The 18,702-nt window shown below is 33.0% G+C and overlaps 1 protein-coding gene and 2 long non-coding RNA genes across 19 annotated transcripts in view; 1 reads left to right on the top strand and 2 right to left on the bottom strand.

The window, feature by feature from the left end:
- LOC148275635 (scavenger receptor class B member 1-like) overlaps window positions 1–18,702 on the bottom strand; it is a 169,881-nt gene that overhangs the window by 77,457 nt on the left and 73,722 nt on the right. The gene's annotated exons all lie outside the window — the stretch shown is intronic.
- On the top strand, window positions 9,714–11,513 carry LOC148275637 (uncharacterized). Its single transcript, XR_015823971.1, has 2 exons — window positions 9,714–10,166; window positions 10,286–11,513. It is a non-coding gene; the product is annotated as an uncharacterized LOC148275637 (long non-coding RNA).
- On the bottom strand, window positions 15,280–17,535 carry LOC148275636 (uncharacterized). Its single transcript, XR_015823972.1, has 3 exons — window positions 17,366–17,535; window positions 16,875–16,965; window positions 15,280–16,045 (listed from the first exon to the last, which is right to left on the bottom strand). It is a non-coding gene; the product is annotated as an uncharacterized LOC148275636 (long non-coding RNA).

The following is an 18,702-nucleotide window of genomic DNA, read 5'->3' as shown; positions in this document are numbered from 1 at the left end:
TTACAGGGCGCGAGTGCCAAATAACGTAGATTTTAGAAAATCATTTAAATTCGCCTTAGTACCTAGCCAATATATTTGCATATTTGGAAGGAAAAACTGAAACTATGACGTTCGAATTTTGCTATTACGAAAACCCAGTATGTCAAAGAAACATTATTCTAAATCATTTTTCGTTATTTATTATTTGATTGACTATCCCGCTTTGAAATTAAACTTGAGGTCAGATTTATACCGATTGAATACTGAGATAAGTTTTTAAGGTTGACGTTACCTGTGCGTATTTATTTATTTAAATTTATTTATTTATTTCCTCTTTTTCATCGTGTTATGTCTTTAGAAAAATATAAAAGAAACATGATTACAAAAATAAATTACGAAACACTCGTGTATATAAATAAAATTACTCCTCGACTTTCGCCGCTGAAAGAAATTTATCTTTCGCGGCCCCGAGAGTGTTCAGTGTCCTGGATGAACATATCAAATTTTCTAAAACGAAAGCTATTTTTAAAGAGCAGAGACCATCGCGGATGACTGCCACGAGACGTTTCATAGATTTAGATTCCTTTGAGCGAGTTGTCCAGATGTTTATGTAATAATTTTTATATTTGGTATTCTTTAATAATATAGGTTCATTCTTCCATTTTCCCAATATTTTATTTTATTTTTATTTATTTCTAATACATACAGATGCACAGGTTAGTAGGGCCTGCCATCCAATTATATGTATTCACTAAATAATACTGTAATAAAGCGACGACGGCTTGAAGTTTAAACTATACAAATAATAAATATCCTATAGATTAAAATAAGATAAATATGGACAAAACAAGGAGATATTGGAAAGGAAAATAAGGAAATTGATATTTCATTGGAGTGGTAAAGGATGATTGAAGGAAAGTGAGAGTGGAAAATTGCATTTAATTTAATGATTAAATGAATTATGAATGAAGAGCATGAATCAAGCCTATTAATTCTCTTCTGTATATATTGTATGGAGTGTTAAATACATCAAGACGATTAAATATTTTGTTAAATGTTTCACATATACGAGGGATCGTAGAATGTTTTCGATGATTAGTTTTAATTTTACGAATATATGTTGTATCCCAACTCAACACACGGCTCTCGGCTTCGTAGAGTTAGTGGTATGCCATTATTTTGTCGTAATACGTATCTCTGTGCGAATAAATTATCAAAGAAAAATGGTAAACGGTAAACATATAAATAAAGACCATGAACACTTAATTCCATAACTTAAGCATACGAGACAAGACAAAAGTATAAAGTTTCGGAGTGACAGAGGCAACGCATCATTAATGTATTCCTTTATAATACTTTATACTGAGGTAATCCGCGCCAGAAACAGTACTACTCATACACATATTATATAAATAATAAATCTTTACTAACCATTATATACAATGCCATACATACAAAAATAATAACAAAGATATACAAAGTTAAATGTCGGACATATTGCCAATAGCAATTTCCCAGTCTAACCAAAACTGAATAAAAAATACAATAATACAAATTATTTTAAAAAAAATTACATCTCGTAGAAAATACTCTATACAAATGTATTCAAGCATTGAAATTAAAAATTTTAAGATATATCTGTTGTAAATAATTTTTAAAAAACCCGAGGCCCTACTGTCAATTGTCAATAAGTAAAACAGCCATATTATAAAATTACACCACCTAGACTTACGCCCCTTTTCCGCGTCAGGACAGATATTATATTAATAATAATATGAATCTTTGCTAACCATAATATACAAGTCACACATACAAAAATAATAACAGAGGTATACAAAGTTAAATGTCGGAGCTATTGCCACTAGCATTTTTTTACAGCCTAACCTAAATAAAAAATACAGTTATAAAAATTATTTTTAAAAAAAGAATTAAAAAAAGTTTAGAAATCACAAACAGTCAAAAGATTATGGTGTAAATTGCTTAAATTAATTATATTTAATGCATTTTAATTTATTGTATTGCATCCGTCAAATATTCGTTTATAGTATCTTCTCTTCTTGCGGTGCCTCGTCAGGTTCCTGGTCCCCCGACGTTGGCGATCGCTACAGCGAAAGCATATCGGTCCTGCGCTACTCTCGTGTTCCGCAGCCAGGACGACTGCTTATTGGATATACTCGCCATAGTGATTCCTGAGAAAAGATGACCAGAGTGATTTCCCGTCACCTTCTCCGGTGGAATTTTCTGTCGGGGTTACCTTCCTTTAGCTGGATATTTATTTTTCGGAGGCGCCGGAAACTCGCCTTTCATCCTCTCGTTATCTGCTAAGATCACACCGTTACGAGTGTGATCCCATCGCCCAGGGTTCGCGACGTGGACGCTAACGAGTCGGACTAGTCTAGAAAGTAGTCTAGTAACAGTATAGAAACGTTTATTTATCATAAACACTCTTGAAACAATTTGTTTCCTTAATTTCTTTAGGGAAGCTTACAATTTTTCGGACCCTCTTTGTATAAATGATTGTTTCACGAATGGCATTTTTAATTTACTTTGATTCCCGGTGTTGTGAAGGTGGCCTTTTTCCTGCGCACTAAAATATTTAAACTTGATTTAACAATAAGACAATGCTCCATTATAAAGTAGGTTTTAAGTAATATTTTACAGGTTGGAAAGGAAATGCTCAAACAGTAGCTATCTTTTTTCATTCTAAAAAGGACAAACTGAAAGAATCCACATTATTTCGACATTCGTTTGCTAATAAATGTAATAAGTACTAGTTGATTTGAATTGAAGTATTTTAAAATATAAAAAAGGAACTGGAACCGCTCTAGTAAATTTAATTAATTATATTCAAACAAATATGGATGCTAAAATTCCAACCACAGGAGTAATATTAGATTTTAAAAAAGCTTTTGATACGGTTCACATTGAGACCATGATAAAAAAATTAAATGATATAGGAGTAAAATCTGAAGAATACAAACTATTAAAATCATACTTAACAAATCGGAAGCAGTATACCTTTGTAAATGAAAAAAAAAGTAAAATACAAACAGTAAATTTTGGAGTCCCACAAGGATCTATTTTGGGTCCTCTATTATATATTTTATATATTAATGACTTATCACTGTATAATTTTAAAGGGAAAATTATTATGTATGCCGATGACATTGGACTGTCCGGATAAAAATCAAACAGACGTATTAACAAACAATGACATAAACGAAGACCTTACAATGTTGACTAAATGGACAAACACAAACTTACTTACACTTAATGAAAAAAAATGCAATATTATCCATTTTGAATCTAGAAACTAAAAAAAAATGTCACAAAGTAGATGCTTACATAAATAGTAAACGACTAACTGAAATTGAACATGCTAAATACTTAGGACTAACAATGGACAGACAATTAACATGGACAATTCATATCAACAATTTAATAAGCAAAGTGGCGACTTTATCGAGTCTATTTTTTAAAATCAAAAACTTTGTTCCAATAAAGGAAAAAGTTTTAATGTATGAAGCCTATGTAAAAACTCAAATATGTTATTTGCAACTACTATGGGGAACAGGAAATCAAAATGACATAAACAGACTACAAAGACAGAAAAATAAAATATTAAAGTTAGTATATGACCTTCCCCATCTAACAGCAACTAAAGAACTTTTTGAACAAACTTAACAATTAAATGTAACTGAACTCTTTAAACTAGAATCTTTAAAATTTATTCATAAATTAGTAACTGATGTAACTGTAGACGAAGAATTAAAACTTGAAAAAAACTGAAGTTAACATGAACACAATACGAGAATATCAAAAAAACGAGAAAAGGACAATCGAGACTATAAACCATGGACTGAAATTATACAATAAACTACCAGACAAAGCTAAACAAAAGACTCAGACAACCTTTAAAAAAGATGTTAAAAATATTATTATTAACAGTAGAATGTGAATTTTAAAAGTGAAAATATTTTGTTAAATGTATGTAACCCGTAAGGGTTTATCAATGAAATTTAAATAAAAAAAATAATAAAAAAACATACCTACTCGTATATAATCAGACTAGACTGGCAGACGAGTATGTCTAGTCAAATGATACGGAGGTAATCTGCGGTTATGTTGTAAGATAGTAAATCTGTAATCTCCATCACGCGACGCAATGGGAAAGTTCTGCGTGGATATCTCTCGCCGCGAGTTCGGAGGCTCGCCGTTACCGCGGCCGCACGGCGCCTCGGCGGAACTGCAACAGCCGCGAGCCGGTGGGAAGATGGCGAGACTCTATACTTCCTGTTTGCGCGCGTACGTGGATTATGCAACTCCGATTAGTTCTAAGCCCGTTCTACATGGAACACACACTCCGCTCTGCAGCAGCTCGCCCGCCGCATGCCGCATGCCGCATGCCGCACCCGAGGACACGAGTATCCTCGGCAGTACACGGAAACATTTCCGTATTCGGGTAGCGGGAAAGAAGGGAATCCCGAAGTACATATTATGCACTTCATTGGATCGAGAAAAGAGGGAAGTGAATTCTTCACTGACAGAGATTAAATCGATTGGACATGATCAATTCGCGGAAAGGCTCGAAATTGTTTTCGGAAGCCGCCAAATTTGTATATACGACATGACCTATAACAGGGCTGCGGATAGTAGCGAGAAGCTCCATTCGGTAATCATAGAGAGGGGGGGAGGGACAAGACCGCGTGATGTGTTCGAAAGATTGATTAGGATATCTGCAGCAGCACGGAGGGGAATTAACAATATTAAAAACAAATAATTTGTCACAATATTTTGAGATTGTCCCAATTTTTGAAGACAAAAGACTAAGCTTAAGCGTCATAAGCCCTGTAAAAGCCTAGACTTCCATATTCGCTTCTCGAAAATGCTCTCTATCCCTGTTGTAATTTGTTAATTAAAATAATTTGTCATTAAATTTCCCGTGACTTGATAAAAACTGTGTAACCCAGCGATCGGGGATAACCCAAGAAGATTTTAAACGCTGACGGATTGAAGGAAAAAAAATCTAACCCTCCCTCAAGGAGGCGATTCCCATCAAATAGCGTCGAGTATTGTTTTTTTTTTCTCGTAGAAATTAAACACCTTTTTTTAAAACTTAGTGCTACTCCGCGCTGGTCGCGGCCATCTTCGTGCTGATTAATATTTTGTCCGCAGTCTCTCTGCATGAACATTCAGAGCGACAGCGGAAGCATTTTCTTAGGCCACGAGGTGCGTTTACTTCCTACACTGCGTCTTCCTCGAACTTTTTCTCGCGATCTGATTCCGGCTATTTTGAATTTCTCTCTCCGCATGAAATAGCAAAAATAATATAATTAAATCAAACAGTTCACAAATACATATATATAGATAGACTTTAAGGAAAAGAATCTGCGCAGAGGCATGTCTCTCGCCACGCGCAGGAAGGGCGGCGCTTATTTAGTCGTCGACGTCGGCGTCGACAGTCCTGCGCGGCGACGCTCGAAGCCCACATTACGCGGTATTTTGTTACAGTCACGTGAAAACTGTTGAAGACGCTTATAAAAGTAGCGATCGGAGAATGGAGTCAAGTATGGATAATTTCATTATAAACACTTCCCCCGGGTCAGATGGCATAGTGAAAATTCATGCAGTGATTCAGATACGCTATCCAAGTAAGGGCTAATTATTTTTCGCTATATAAAATGTTTATTTTGTTGTTCTGACTTAGTGAATATAATATAATAATCCTTATTTAATATGTTTTTTTTTGTCACATGCTTAAAATGTTTCCCTTTATTTCCCGTTGATTTCATTAATATTCGCGAACGATACACTCGTATAGTGCTATTCTGAATCGACTTCTTATACTCGGCAATAACTATTTTGACGTTGCTGATATATTTACCATAAAATATAGTTCATATAAATAAACTCTTTTAAAATTATTACAAAGATGGTGAACTGTAACTTACATTTGTCAAGCTATAGTTATTTATGAACCTATAAAAATTAAATTGCTTTCTCATTACTTTTTTTTCTAGTTGTTGTATATTTCAGTGAACATATTTTATATGTTTATTGGATTCTTATTTTTAACTTTAAAAAAACAACATTTTTTCTCCTTAATTTAGATTTTATAATTTTGTATTTTCTAGTTTAGTGTAATTATGATTAAAGATATACCTACCTGTTCTTTTTTTAAAAAAAACTCTAGAAAATATAAAATATTTTTCGGACTTTTTAACTTTTTTATTCCTTTTAATGTTTTTGTAAATTTTTGATTCCTTATAATGACTTTTTATTTTTTTTACACAATATGTTAGCGTGTTCACTGAATGAAACCATTGTGATATAATATGTACATATAAACTTTTTATGATTTTTTTCCATTCCTATTGAAGTGTTTATTTCTACACAATATACATATTTTGTAAAGTAAAAGGCACTGCGTGCCGTGTATATTAATAAATAAATATGTTTTTAACACTTTTTGAGTACCTATCCGTATATTGATAGTTATCTTTTTTGTATATAGATTTTATAATTTCGATTTCTTCGCACATGTAAAAGGCATACAGCGCCGTTTATTTTAAATTATAAAAAATAATACGAAACTTGTTTTGTTGCCATGCGAAACGATAAAAAAAACGTTTCTGTCAATCTTCACTAAATATGTAATACGAGCTTGCCTTAGACACCCCCTACCCGCGCCCCACTTCCATCCGGGTGACATTAGGGAGCGGTCTTTCGTTCGTGGTCTAATTATAAAATAATGTATAAATGTGTAGGTGTAGGCACGCACACCTGCAGAAAGGTGGATTATTGTGGGGACCGGAGAGTAGAGTGACGATAGTAAATTTGAGTAAGCGTCTCTATTTTGTATTTGAACCCGCCGATTCTTCGGGTGGGAATTAAATTGTAATTTTAAATAACTCTCATTCTTTTATTTTCCTCGAGAATAAAATACGAATGATTATTTCTAGAATCCGGCAATCGATACCCGAGTATCGATCGGCGTCTTTCTTCCGCCGCATTCTCCGGTAATTCGGCCGCGTTACGAGTTGCGAGGCGATGAGATAATCGGCGGTGCCAGGACGAGCGATCTAGCGTCTCTCTCGGGGAAGTTCCCGGAAGCGGATAGAGGCTGATCCTGCGACGCGCGACGCCGCCGCCGCGCCGACGCACGTACGAGTATTTGTATAGAAAAAGCGGCCATAATTATTTTAAGTGTTTTTTGGCAAATAAACCATATAAAATACTTTATTTGTTCATAGTTATGTAAAATAAGTACAAATCAATTAAGTAAACTTCTTTTTTTAATTTTTGAATATTTTTCATCTAGAATTGGGGAATCAGAGTCAAATGATATTAAAAACTACCTTCAATCAGACTAAAACTGTTCGTTGACATCTTAATCTTCGTCTTCTTCTACATTTTCGAGATCTTTTGAAGTTGGGGGTGAGGGAGGTGTACTTGCATTCATCAGATTTCCTGCTTCTTACGAAAATGGCTTCGTTTTTTTGCCGCCGTGATTCAACTTGATAAATATGGGTCTGAACTTAATAGCAGCCTATTCAACACATCTCTGATACAATCGATTTTCGTAAAAAATTTCGTGCAAATTTCAGTCTTTACTGTCGGAAATGCCTGTTGCGGGCTTCAGCTGCTTCCTTCGATAGCTGGCCAATCGGTAAGATTGCATGCAATATAAATTCGGCTCCATACATCAAAATATTGTATATTGTTGGTGACATGGGATGCCAACCATACAAATTTGTATATATTTTTGATGTTTTCTTTGCAAAAACGTCAAATTTGTTAGAATCAACGCTGTAACCGCTCCAAATCACTTCTTAAATAACTTTAAATTAATGGTTAAATCTAAATTTATGTTAGTGATTCGCGAAGAGCATTCTGGGTTGGTATAAGATTTTCTTGATGTCTTGCCGTCATTGGCATTCCCAAATCCCGCCTTGGGAATATTATCCGTCGCTTAGTTCTTTAAATGCTTTTAATTGCCTTTTTGGTTTCAGAATAGGTTCTGCAGACCAGTAAGGCAATATGCCCGGCCTTATATGTATATATATTGTACATGTATATAAAGTGTCAAATAAATAAATAAGGCAGTTTAATAAAAGATGTCAGCCATTGTTCTTTGTATACAAAAAACGATAATTTTTGAAGCTAGAGGCTGCCCGTTTTTTAAAACTGGCACTAAAAACACCTCAAAGCATGATTTCAATTTTTTTTTAATCATCCGGACATTTTGTCATTCCTACACTTTTTTCTTCCATTGCGAAAATTTTTCATCCATTTTTTTCCCTAAAAAATTTTCAAAAATGTTAAACAATTCTGTTCGAGTAAATTTCTTAACAATTTTGAAGAATCTGCAGGAAAAAATAATAAAAATGACTTGATTGAAAAAAATACCCCTTTCACGCGTTAACTTTGGAGTCTTAAAAAACAAAATGGCGGAAGTGTTAACGAAAAGGCGGACTGTAAATGAAAATCGAATTTCATTCAGTTTTGTGAATTGGGAAATATTTGAGAAAGGATAGGAATATGGAATGGAACCTACCTTTAATATGGTCTGAATGTTCTTCAATTTTTGGCACTGGATCACAAATGAACTATAAAATGACACGATGTTTTCCTCGACGCGCAACGATTCCAACCACTTTTTATCCGATTTTATGTCAAGTCAAAAATGTTGTTTTATTTTTGTTCTGAATCTAAATCTGAATCTTCTAATTTTGAATATCTTCTATCTTGACGTTAGGTAGGTACCATAAGGATGGGTCAAAGGAAGGATGGGAACGAAAGGTAATTGGCCAGGAATAGTATCGATAAATGCTGTTATTTACTTAGCAGATAGTAAACGTAAGATTTTGTTGCAAAATTTAATTGTCAATGGTCTGAATTTTATTTCTACAAATAAGATATAGCTGGAAAATATTAGACAAATAAACAAAAACACCAATTTCTGAAAATTTTCTAAATAAATTTAATATTTAAATAGGACTTCCTAAACATAGATCGTAAGAATACTAAATAAGTATAAAACTAAAAAAAATGTGTTTTGATAAAATATATACTATTATCTTTAATGTTTTAAGGTTTAAAAAAAACTCAATCACACTAGTGCAAAACAGCAAGAGAAACTGGTCCTTAAATGAAAGCGCCTAGATTTAAAATGTGCGCTTCCGATAACGCTTGGATTTCAAATGACTCCTGGACAAGGGATGAGGATGGAGGAATTGTAATGACTGCCGTTAGATGAGCCGGCTACCTAGCTTGAAGAACAAAAAGTTTAACGAGGTTTTTGACGAACTTTCTTATTATCTGCTGTGACCAGTTTTTCTGTCTGAATACTCGTCAGGGCGACGTGGCGGTGACAGCTCTGCCGAGAGCGCACGACTCGAAGAAGATAAGAACTCTAGCTGTTCTTCTATAGGATTATTATATTTCGAGTTAACTTTTTACATATTCCGAGATTAGTAGTATATAATTTAAGGTTAGATTTCATACTTCACGTGAACACGCAGCATAGTTATATAGGTCCCACTTTCTGCGCCGAACGAGTCGATCGAGTCTCGCGACTCGCGACTTATGTAAGGGATATTATGTCGCGTTTCTTCACCGCACCGAATCATGCACCTTCCCCGTGCTTCGTATCGACCTACCGACTTACCGACCTACCGACTTACCGACCTACCGACTACCGACTACCGCTCTCCGAGAGTATCGCGTAAAGCTTGGGTTTCCTAGGAAAACGGTGCCGATATCTTAACGGCCGTACGAACGGTGATGCGGTGAACGGCCGCCGAAACGGTGACTAGAGAGTGGTTTCCTAGGAAAACGTTGTCATATCTGGCGGCCACGGCAGCTTATCTGTCAAAAATATGCCCTAGAATGCGATCTGTCATATTTGTCGTTATTTATGAATAGTTTGTCACAGTTTTATTTAATTTTAAACATTTTCGAAGGCATGCGACCTTCTCGTGCACGAAAATTGTATTAAAAAAAGAGTCAACTCTTTTTAAGATTTTTAAGACAGTGAATTCAAGGAGAAATACTGTTTTTCGAAGGAAAATATGAGGCGCATAATTACTCTAGTAAAACTCGATTTGGAAGGACACAAACGAGATGAGAAAATACCAGTAGAACTCCAGGGCCTATTTGCTATTCGGTACTGGGATAGTAATGAGGTATGTAATGAAAAATAATTTTGGCAATATGTAAGTATCGTTTCTGTCAATTCATTTGACAATTTTAAATACGTAAATGTTTAATGCCTATAGATATTAACTTTTGATAAATCTTCCAGATTCAAGACGACTCTGCTGATATACACGAATTTAGTCACCAAACTATTTCAACATCAACATCAATTGGCATGAAAAACACCGGACTATATTATAATGAAGCCAGTGTCCGGAACAAATGTAGTTATATCCGGCTTATTTTGTATGAGAGGATTTCTTAAAGTTATAGGTGCAATAGATTTTTTTTTTTTAAATTTATTAATAACAAATTTAAATACAATATTAAATACAATTTTTTTCATTAATCAATTACATATATTTACATTATCGTTTCCCATTACGTAAAAGAAATAAACAATTCTTGTGTACATAATGGGGAGTGACGTCTTATAATAGATTATTTTAGAATAACATAAATAAATTACAAAAAAGATATTAACGATGTTTTCAATCAGTGTTACATAAAGAAGAATTATAGATGTAATTTTTTACTTCTTTCTTAAATATATTGTATTCCTGACTGTACTTTTTATTATCTTTGTTCATTTCATTAAAGAAAAATATTCCTCTGTAAGTATAATGATGTTGTGCAGTAGTTGTTTTTAATTAATTTAATCCATCACAATAGATCTTCACAGGTTGCAGTGACGTCAGGAGTTTGTATACAAGGCCTACTACACAATATCTTTGATATCCGATAATAATGCTATTAACAAAAAAGGCATTTGAATTGTTTCAAACAGATAAAATATTACTCCCTAGTTTACCTCACCCTTTAGATAATAGTAGAACTTTATTTTTCAAATTTGATCCTGTACTTACATTTAATTAAGTGTGTTTGCAATAATTGGATCAATTCAAAATAATCCTCATTTAAATGATTTCAGTATAATATTAGACGCTCAATTTCAACATTCGAAATTCATTAATGATCTTGAAAAAAAAACCTTGATCAAATTTGGGCACATGATATCATACAAAGTCCTATATCCAAGCAACATTCTAAAACAAAATGTATCCCTAGAGTTAAAAGTTTTTAATGAGAAAACAATTGGTGGGTTTAAAGTGCGTAGCGCTTAAAAATCCAGAACTGTTTGTAGAACCCGAGAGTACTCTAGATTTTAAAAGTATATTTTGTAGATGGTGGAAGATTGTAAATGGGTAAAGTGTATTTGAATTTCAGAGATTCAACAATCTTCACAAGGAACCCATTAGAGAAGATAGTGTAGATCATAAAAATTTTCTAAGAAACATGTCCCTTTGGTTAAAAACTTGGAGACTCTCAATACCTGAGAGTTAGTCTCTAGGTGTACAAAAATTTAAATCCCCCATTACTACATTGGATGCGTTTTCAATGTTGATCCTATATATATTTTCCATGCATAAAGTAGAATATTTACTCTTGAGTAAATTTCAAAACGATAACTTAGAAGCGAGGTTCGGCTGTTATCGTCAAACGAGTGGAGCTTATTATTGTATTATTTATTTGCAAGTCTTAGAGAGTGAGAGAAAGCTTTGATTTAAATGTGCTGTAATATTGCTGGAGTGGAGTGAGGTTTTGGTAGGTATGTGAATATGAGAGTTAGTGTATATGAGTGTGAGGGTGGGTTTGTGGAAAGGGTGAGTGTGTGTTTAATACAAGTGGATAGAAACATCTTAAATTTATAATGTAAAAACAAATATATGATTTATAGTTAATATAATATATGTTTAGTCTCTCTGATTTGATGTTATATGTTAAACTTTTAAATAGTATTCCTTGAGTATGTTGGATTTATAAATAAATATTTGCAATTTGTAAAATATCATAATTACTTATAATCACATCTATATAATAACTAATTTTAGTTTATTTGATCCTGTAATTATTGTTATTAATATCATACTAAATGGGATATGATAAGGTTTGCTGACGATATTGCTATGGTTGCTGAAAGTGAAGAAGAACTGCAAGAGCCCTTACAACTATGGAAAGCATTCTTCAAAATAACTACAGTATGAAGATAAATAAAGACAAAACAAAGCTACTGACTGTAGGCCGAATGCAACACCAGATGAGAGTAGTGATGTCGGGAATACCAATAAAGAACACCAAGGAGTTTCTCTACCTCCGGAGCAAAATAATGTGGGACGGTCGGTCTAAGAGCGAGGTCGACAGCCGTATACATCAAGCTAGACTTGCATTTAATAAAAGGTCCAAAATAAAAGAATCAAATAATATAGACCTAAAACTAAGAATACTCCTAATCAAGACCTATTTATGGAGTATCTTGATGTATGGCTGCGAGACATGGTGCCTATCCGAAAAAGATAAACGGAGACTAGAGGCTTTTGAGATGTGGTCCTATAGAAGACTACTAGGAATTTCCTGGAGAGACCACATTACAAATGAGGAGGTTCTCCAAATAATCGAAGGTGGAAGGCACCTGCTCAGGACCTTGTCCGAAAGGCGAGCAAAATGGATCGGTCATGTAATACGTCAAGAAGGCCTGCATGTGCAATGGAGGGGATTACCGAGGGAACAAATTCTAGGGGATGCCCACGCCGAGAGTACCTGGAGGACCTATTAGAGGACGTGCGCTGCTCATCACATGTTGACTTTAAATGAGCCGCACAAGACAGGGAGGAATGGAGGAGAAGAATGAAAGGAATTGCTGCCAGCCAATCCCAGGATTGAGACCAGAGAAGAAGAAGATCATAATCAAATAATTAAAAAAAATACATTACATAATAATTTATAAAATAAAAGGTGTATATTTTTGATTAAATAAAAATAATATATGCAATAACTACATTTTTATTTGTAACTGATCTTGGTGCGTTCTATTCCTTCACAGGGCCAATTTCTAGTGTTTTGGTGAACAAATCATGATATCCTGTAAACAGAAATAAGAGAAAGAAATATTTTTTTCTTTTATTTAGGAAACATTAAGTACTATTTCATAGTTTTATAGTATGCAAAATTTTATGTAAATTATGTTTTTAATACCTCTTATGAATATACACATTATTGTTATTCCATTTTGTATTATAATTTTATATGTATTCTTCTCCTTTTTGTAAATCATGAGAAATGGAGTTTATACTCACATAATATATTCTCTATCGCATAATATTTATGTAAATTTAAGATCATAATGGAAAATTCTTAAACGATAACGATACTAAAACGATTTCTTGTTTAGCATTAGGTCTTATACCCATATATATGTAACTCATATAATATTTGTACTTTTATACAAATATGAACCAAACTTTTCTTCTTTAAATATCTCTTTGTAAAACAAAAGAACCAGAATTCACTTTACTTTATGTTTTCTTTAATATTCATTTATGAACTTGTAAATATTATAGTAACAATTTATACTGGAATATCAGAACTTAATATTGCTTACTATATATAAACTCTACAGATTTCTTCTGAAAAATTACAATCATTATACACTTACTTCTTACAGACACCATAATATATACTTATAACTTTCATATGTAATAATATACATAACTAATTATTCTTTTCTCACTTAAAATTCTTATCTATTTTTTATTTTTTGGTCACATTTAATGTTTATATCTTTTTAATTTATGAAAACTTAATTGGTCTTTTTATATTAAAAAATTGTTGTTTTTGATACTTATTTTTTATTTTTTTTAAAAAAGAAATATTTGCGTTCTTATGATTTACCCAAATATTTAATAAAATAAAATAAATAAATAAACTACAAACTGTAAGTTCGAAACCAAAATGTCTTCAGCGTTTAACTAATAATTTATGTACCTCACAACACAGTATTGTATAACTTTTAATTCTTTAGGAATATCATCTGCTCCATATCATACAAGTATATGTCCAACCTCTTTGAATCATAATTAAATTCATTTTATTAGTCTGTCAAAATATAATATAGTATTTTACATAGTAACAACAAATATAAAGAATACATTTGTCATTACAAAGCAGACATTGTTATTAATTCATTATTACTCTATTATAGCTATGTAAGTACTCACCTAGAATTTGCATTCATAACTTACAAACCACAATACATTACTTATATTGACAGGCTGGAGAAAGTACAACATATTTTTTAAAACATTTGAATTTCTGATGCTTTCTTACATTTCGTGAGATTACTTAGCATTAGGTCTTATACGCATATATTATATATAACTCATACAAATATGAACCAAACTTTTCTTCTTTAAATATCTCTTTGTAAAACAAAAGAACCAGAATTCACTTTACTTTACGTTTTCTTTAATATACATATATAAACTTGTAATAATTGTAGTAACAATTTATACTGTGACATCAGAACTTAATATTGCTTACTATATATAAACTGTACAGATTTCTTCTGAAAAATTTCAATTATTATACACTTACTTCTTACAGACACCATAATAGATACTTATAACTTTCATATGTAATAATATACATAACTACAAACTGTAAGTTCGAAACCAAAATGTCTTCAGCGTTTAACTAATAATTTATGTACCCCACAACACAGTATTGTATAACTTTTAACTCTTTAGGAATATCATCTGCTCCCTATCATACAAGTATATGTTCAACCTCTTTGAATCATAATTAAATTCATTTTATTAGTCTGTCAAAATATAATATAGTATTTTACATAGTAACAACAAACATAAAGAATACATTTGTCATTACAAAGTAGACATTGTAATCAATTCATTATTACTCTATTATAGCTATGTAAGTACTCAGCTAGAATTTGCATCCATAATTTGGAATCCACAATACATTACTTATATTGACAGGCTGGAGAAAGTACAAAATATTTTTTTAATATATTTGAATTTCTGATGCTCTTTTACATTTCACTTGAAAGACTTTTATTCTTTCTTTTTTCACTGCTGGTTTTGTATTTTTAAACTTATTTGAATTACTTTTAGAATAGCATTTAAAAATAATATATTACTTTTTTTACCATAATATGTTATTATTTTTTAAGAGATATTTAAAGAAGAAAAGTTTGGTTCATATTTGTATAAAGAACTAATATTTTATGAGTTAAATGTATATATATGAGTATAAGACCTAATGCTAAACACGAAATCATTTTAGTATAGCATACTTGAGGATTTTTCATTATAATCCTAAATTTACATAAATATTATGTAATAGAAAATATATTATGTGAGTATAAACTACATTTCTCATGATCTAAAAAACGGAGAAGAATACATATAAAATTATAATACAAAATGGAATTACAATAATGTGTACATTCATAAGAGGTATTTAAAACATAATTTGCATCCAGGTAAAAATAGTTTGCTCATATTTATTAGTACATTTTTGTTTTTATGATCAGTATTATTCTGGGAAGTGTTCATTTCAGGGGGAGTGTCTGCCTTCCTGGAGGTGGATCTGGTGAGTCCGAAGTAAGTACTGCTGTGGGTGAAGGTAGATTTCAGAAAGTCTTGTCTCCCGTCTGTTCTACATTGTATGGCGTTCTGGAATGGTCTTCTGTGGCAGTCAGTAAATATAAATACGTGGCTCGTGTTGAGAAGTTCTTTGTGGATAAAGGTTTTCTTTGGACTGTGGTGGATGCCTGGTGTTTGTCTGATGTCTGCGAGTCTGAGTCGTAGGTCGTTGACGAATGTCCCCTTGTCCTTGCATGTTGAGGCAGTGAAGAAATCGCTCGGGAGCCTAGTAATTTCTGCTGGCAAACATTTGAGTTCGACTCGCACAGCAAATCTAGTAGTACTATCGGGAGAGTATCTACCCTCTCACTACTCGTATCTTGATCTGCACTTGGGTGAAAATAATTTTGTAGTATGTACTTATTCTGAAAATAAAATTCACAATGAATATACAGGAAAGTTATTGCAACCTACCTTATGTATCTAAATAAGAACTTATTACTGGTGTTTATGGAGTTACTATAAAACTAGTTTGAACTTGTCTCAAATATAAATGGGAGCTCATTTACATACCATATTATTTAATTGAATTCGGTGATAAGAATCCTGGAACAAATGTATTAATAAGTCCCAAGTATGTCTACATTTAATCGTTTTTCTGTGCCATAAGTTTACTCATTAAAAACAGTGTTTTGAGTATGTCCAAATGTTTGCAGACAGGCTGGATTTCCTCCCTAGGGAGTTATCTAGTTCTAAATTTGTTGCAACAGAGAGGGAAAACATTTTCGAGAAGGGAATATGGAAGTCAAGGCACTTACAGGGCTTATGCTCTGTCATAGGCTGGTTTAAGTAGGCATTTTACACATTGTAAGATTCTCCATTCTGCCTATGTTTTAACATCACATTTCCTCAACTCTTCCATCTGTTTTCTTTTGTGAAGTAAAAGAGCTGAAACTTTTATCATTTGGGTGAGATTTATTCGCCTGAACCAATTCACCTACGACGCAAATTCAGTATTCCCTTCTCAAAAATGTTTTCCCTCTCAGTTGTAACAAAAATTGTTTATATTGGTGACTACTCTTTCGTGTTTGTAGCTTTCTAGAATAAATAAATGTAATAATTAATGCAGAAAAAATATTATAGTAATGTTTATACAAGAATTACATTGGTATACTTATTTGTATCCATCGACAAATTTGTTGTATTCATTTCATGTTCAAAGTGCATTTTTTATTTAAAATTCATCAAACTAACTCTGTTAAGATTATGTTCCAGGCATTTTTCTTGGCTCTTTAATATTAATGGAGAACTCCTTATTTTAAATCACACCCATGTGACTTTTAATCTGAAATGTTGTGTGTTATTTCATAAAATGTCAACTTCAAAATAGGTTAGGATTTGGTAAGGTAACCTAATAAAAAGTTTGATAATGTCCTTACAAGACAAAATGCGTCACATTTTACACCCTTGTAAATAAAAAAAATAAAAGGATAATTGAATCCAATAAAAGCATTTTACTTTGGATACCTTACGAAATTTTAATATAGAATTCAACCAATTATCTGCAGACACAATAAATAGGTTAGGATTCCTTGGAATCTATTACGTATAAACAATGTTATAATAAATGTTTTGAATTAGAAAAATAACATTATGATAGATGCTTAGCTTTTTTCTTGTAGCTTATAAACATTTGCTCTGTTATTTTTATATGATTCTATTGTTATTTACATTTTAGTACATACCTGATATTTCAAGCGTTGTCCCGATATTTCTTCACGAACTTTGTTTCAACTCGACTTTTTAATAGTCTTTGCCCTTCCATTACATAAATCGTCATGATTTTTACAAAATTAATCAATATTTCGTCATTTTCAACATTCCGCACCACGTTTGCACTCATTTTGACAGCTAAACGGTCACCGCTTCGCGAGAAAAACCGTTCGAAAACAGTTCGCACCGCTGTGACGGCCGTCCTGCAAATGGCGGCACCGTTGCTTCGACGTTACGTTCACGGTCAACGCTCTCTAGGAAACCAGCGCCATTGATTTACATAGTCAACGTTTTAATGACGTCATCCGCCGTCCCGTGACGGCCGCTTTGTGACGGTACCGCTGTCTTAGGAAACCATAGCTTTACTCACTCGAGGCCCGCAACTAGCACGCAAACTAGCAGGCCGCCGACGCCGACGCTGAGTATTCCGTGTACTTGGACAGTTCGCATCCCGCTTTACATGTTCTTAAAGTTGTACAATTCGAACCGAAGTTTGCCTCCGAACCGACGAATAATTGCGTATATTGTAAGAATTATGCTAAAACACCACGGCCGGTGTACTGTGAGTTGAAGTCGCGGTAGAATGGCTCCAGCGCAGCGCAGAATAAGAGCGCGTGGAATAAGTTTTGAATTCTCGTCGAGTGACCGGGTTTCGTCGCAATCGAGATTATCAGACTCCGCAAAATTATAAGTTATGTAAAACGAGGCAATCCTTCGAAAACCTTGTTACACTAAAACATCTGATCCGAAAACCTGAAATGGTTTCAAGTTGAACTCTCTATAATAAAAATATTGTATTATTCTCGAGCGCGAAATCGAACCATTCGCTGTCGAATAAAAAGGTTATACGATTCGTCGCGATCGCTTAAACCTTCACCTTTATGTTAACCGCAAAATTCTTAACCGAAAACCCGACGGTTAAATATAACTAAAAACTTAACGAATGCATTTTACGAGCTCGCAATGAGCCTTCAAATTTCGAAGGTAAATTTATAACATAAGCACTCAGTATCAACATTAACATCGAAGTATGTTCGAAGAGTTCAAAGCAACTTTTCGACGTGGTATCTTTATTTTACTTGTCATTAAAAAGACATTTATCAAACGCAATAAATGTGAAAGTTCTTTAGGAATTACAGTGACTTTTAGGTCGAACTACAGAAACATCCATCGTGAAATACGTGGCTCTGTATTTTGCATAAGCTGTACGTAGTTTTCAGAAGCTTAGGTTTTAATGGCACGATGGAATTAGACTGAATAATGACGTATTACCTATAGAGAATTTCGTTAATTATAATTACCAAATGAT

Source organism: Micrasema longulum, unplaced genomic scaffold (assembly GCF_059751315.1).
Source record: "Micrasema longulum isolate JH-2025_06_02 unplaced genomic scaffold, ASM5975131v1 h1tg001372l, whole genome shotgun sequence".
Classification (NCBI taxonomy): domain Eukaryota; kingdom Metazoa; phylum Arthropoda; class Insecta; order Trichoptera; family Brachycentridae; genus Micrasema; species Micrasema longulum.
The sequence above is the reverse complement of the archived record's forward strand: the minus strand, read 5'-3'. Positions and strand labels throughout refer to the sequence as shown.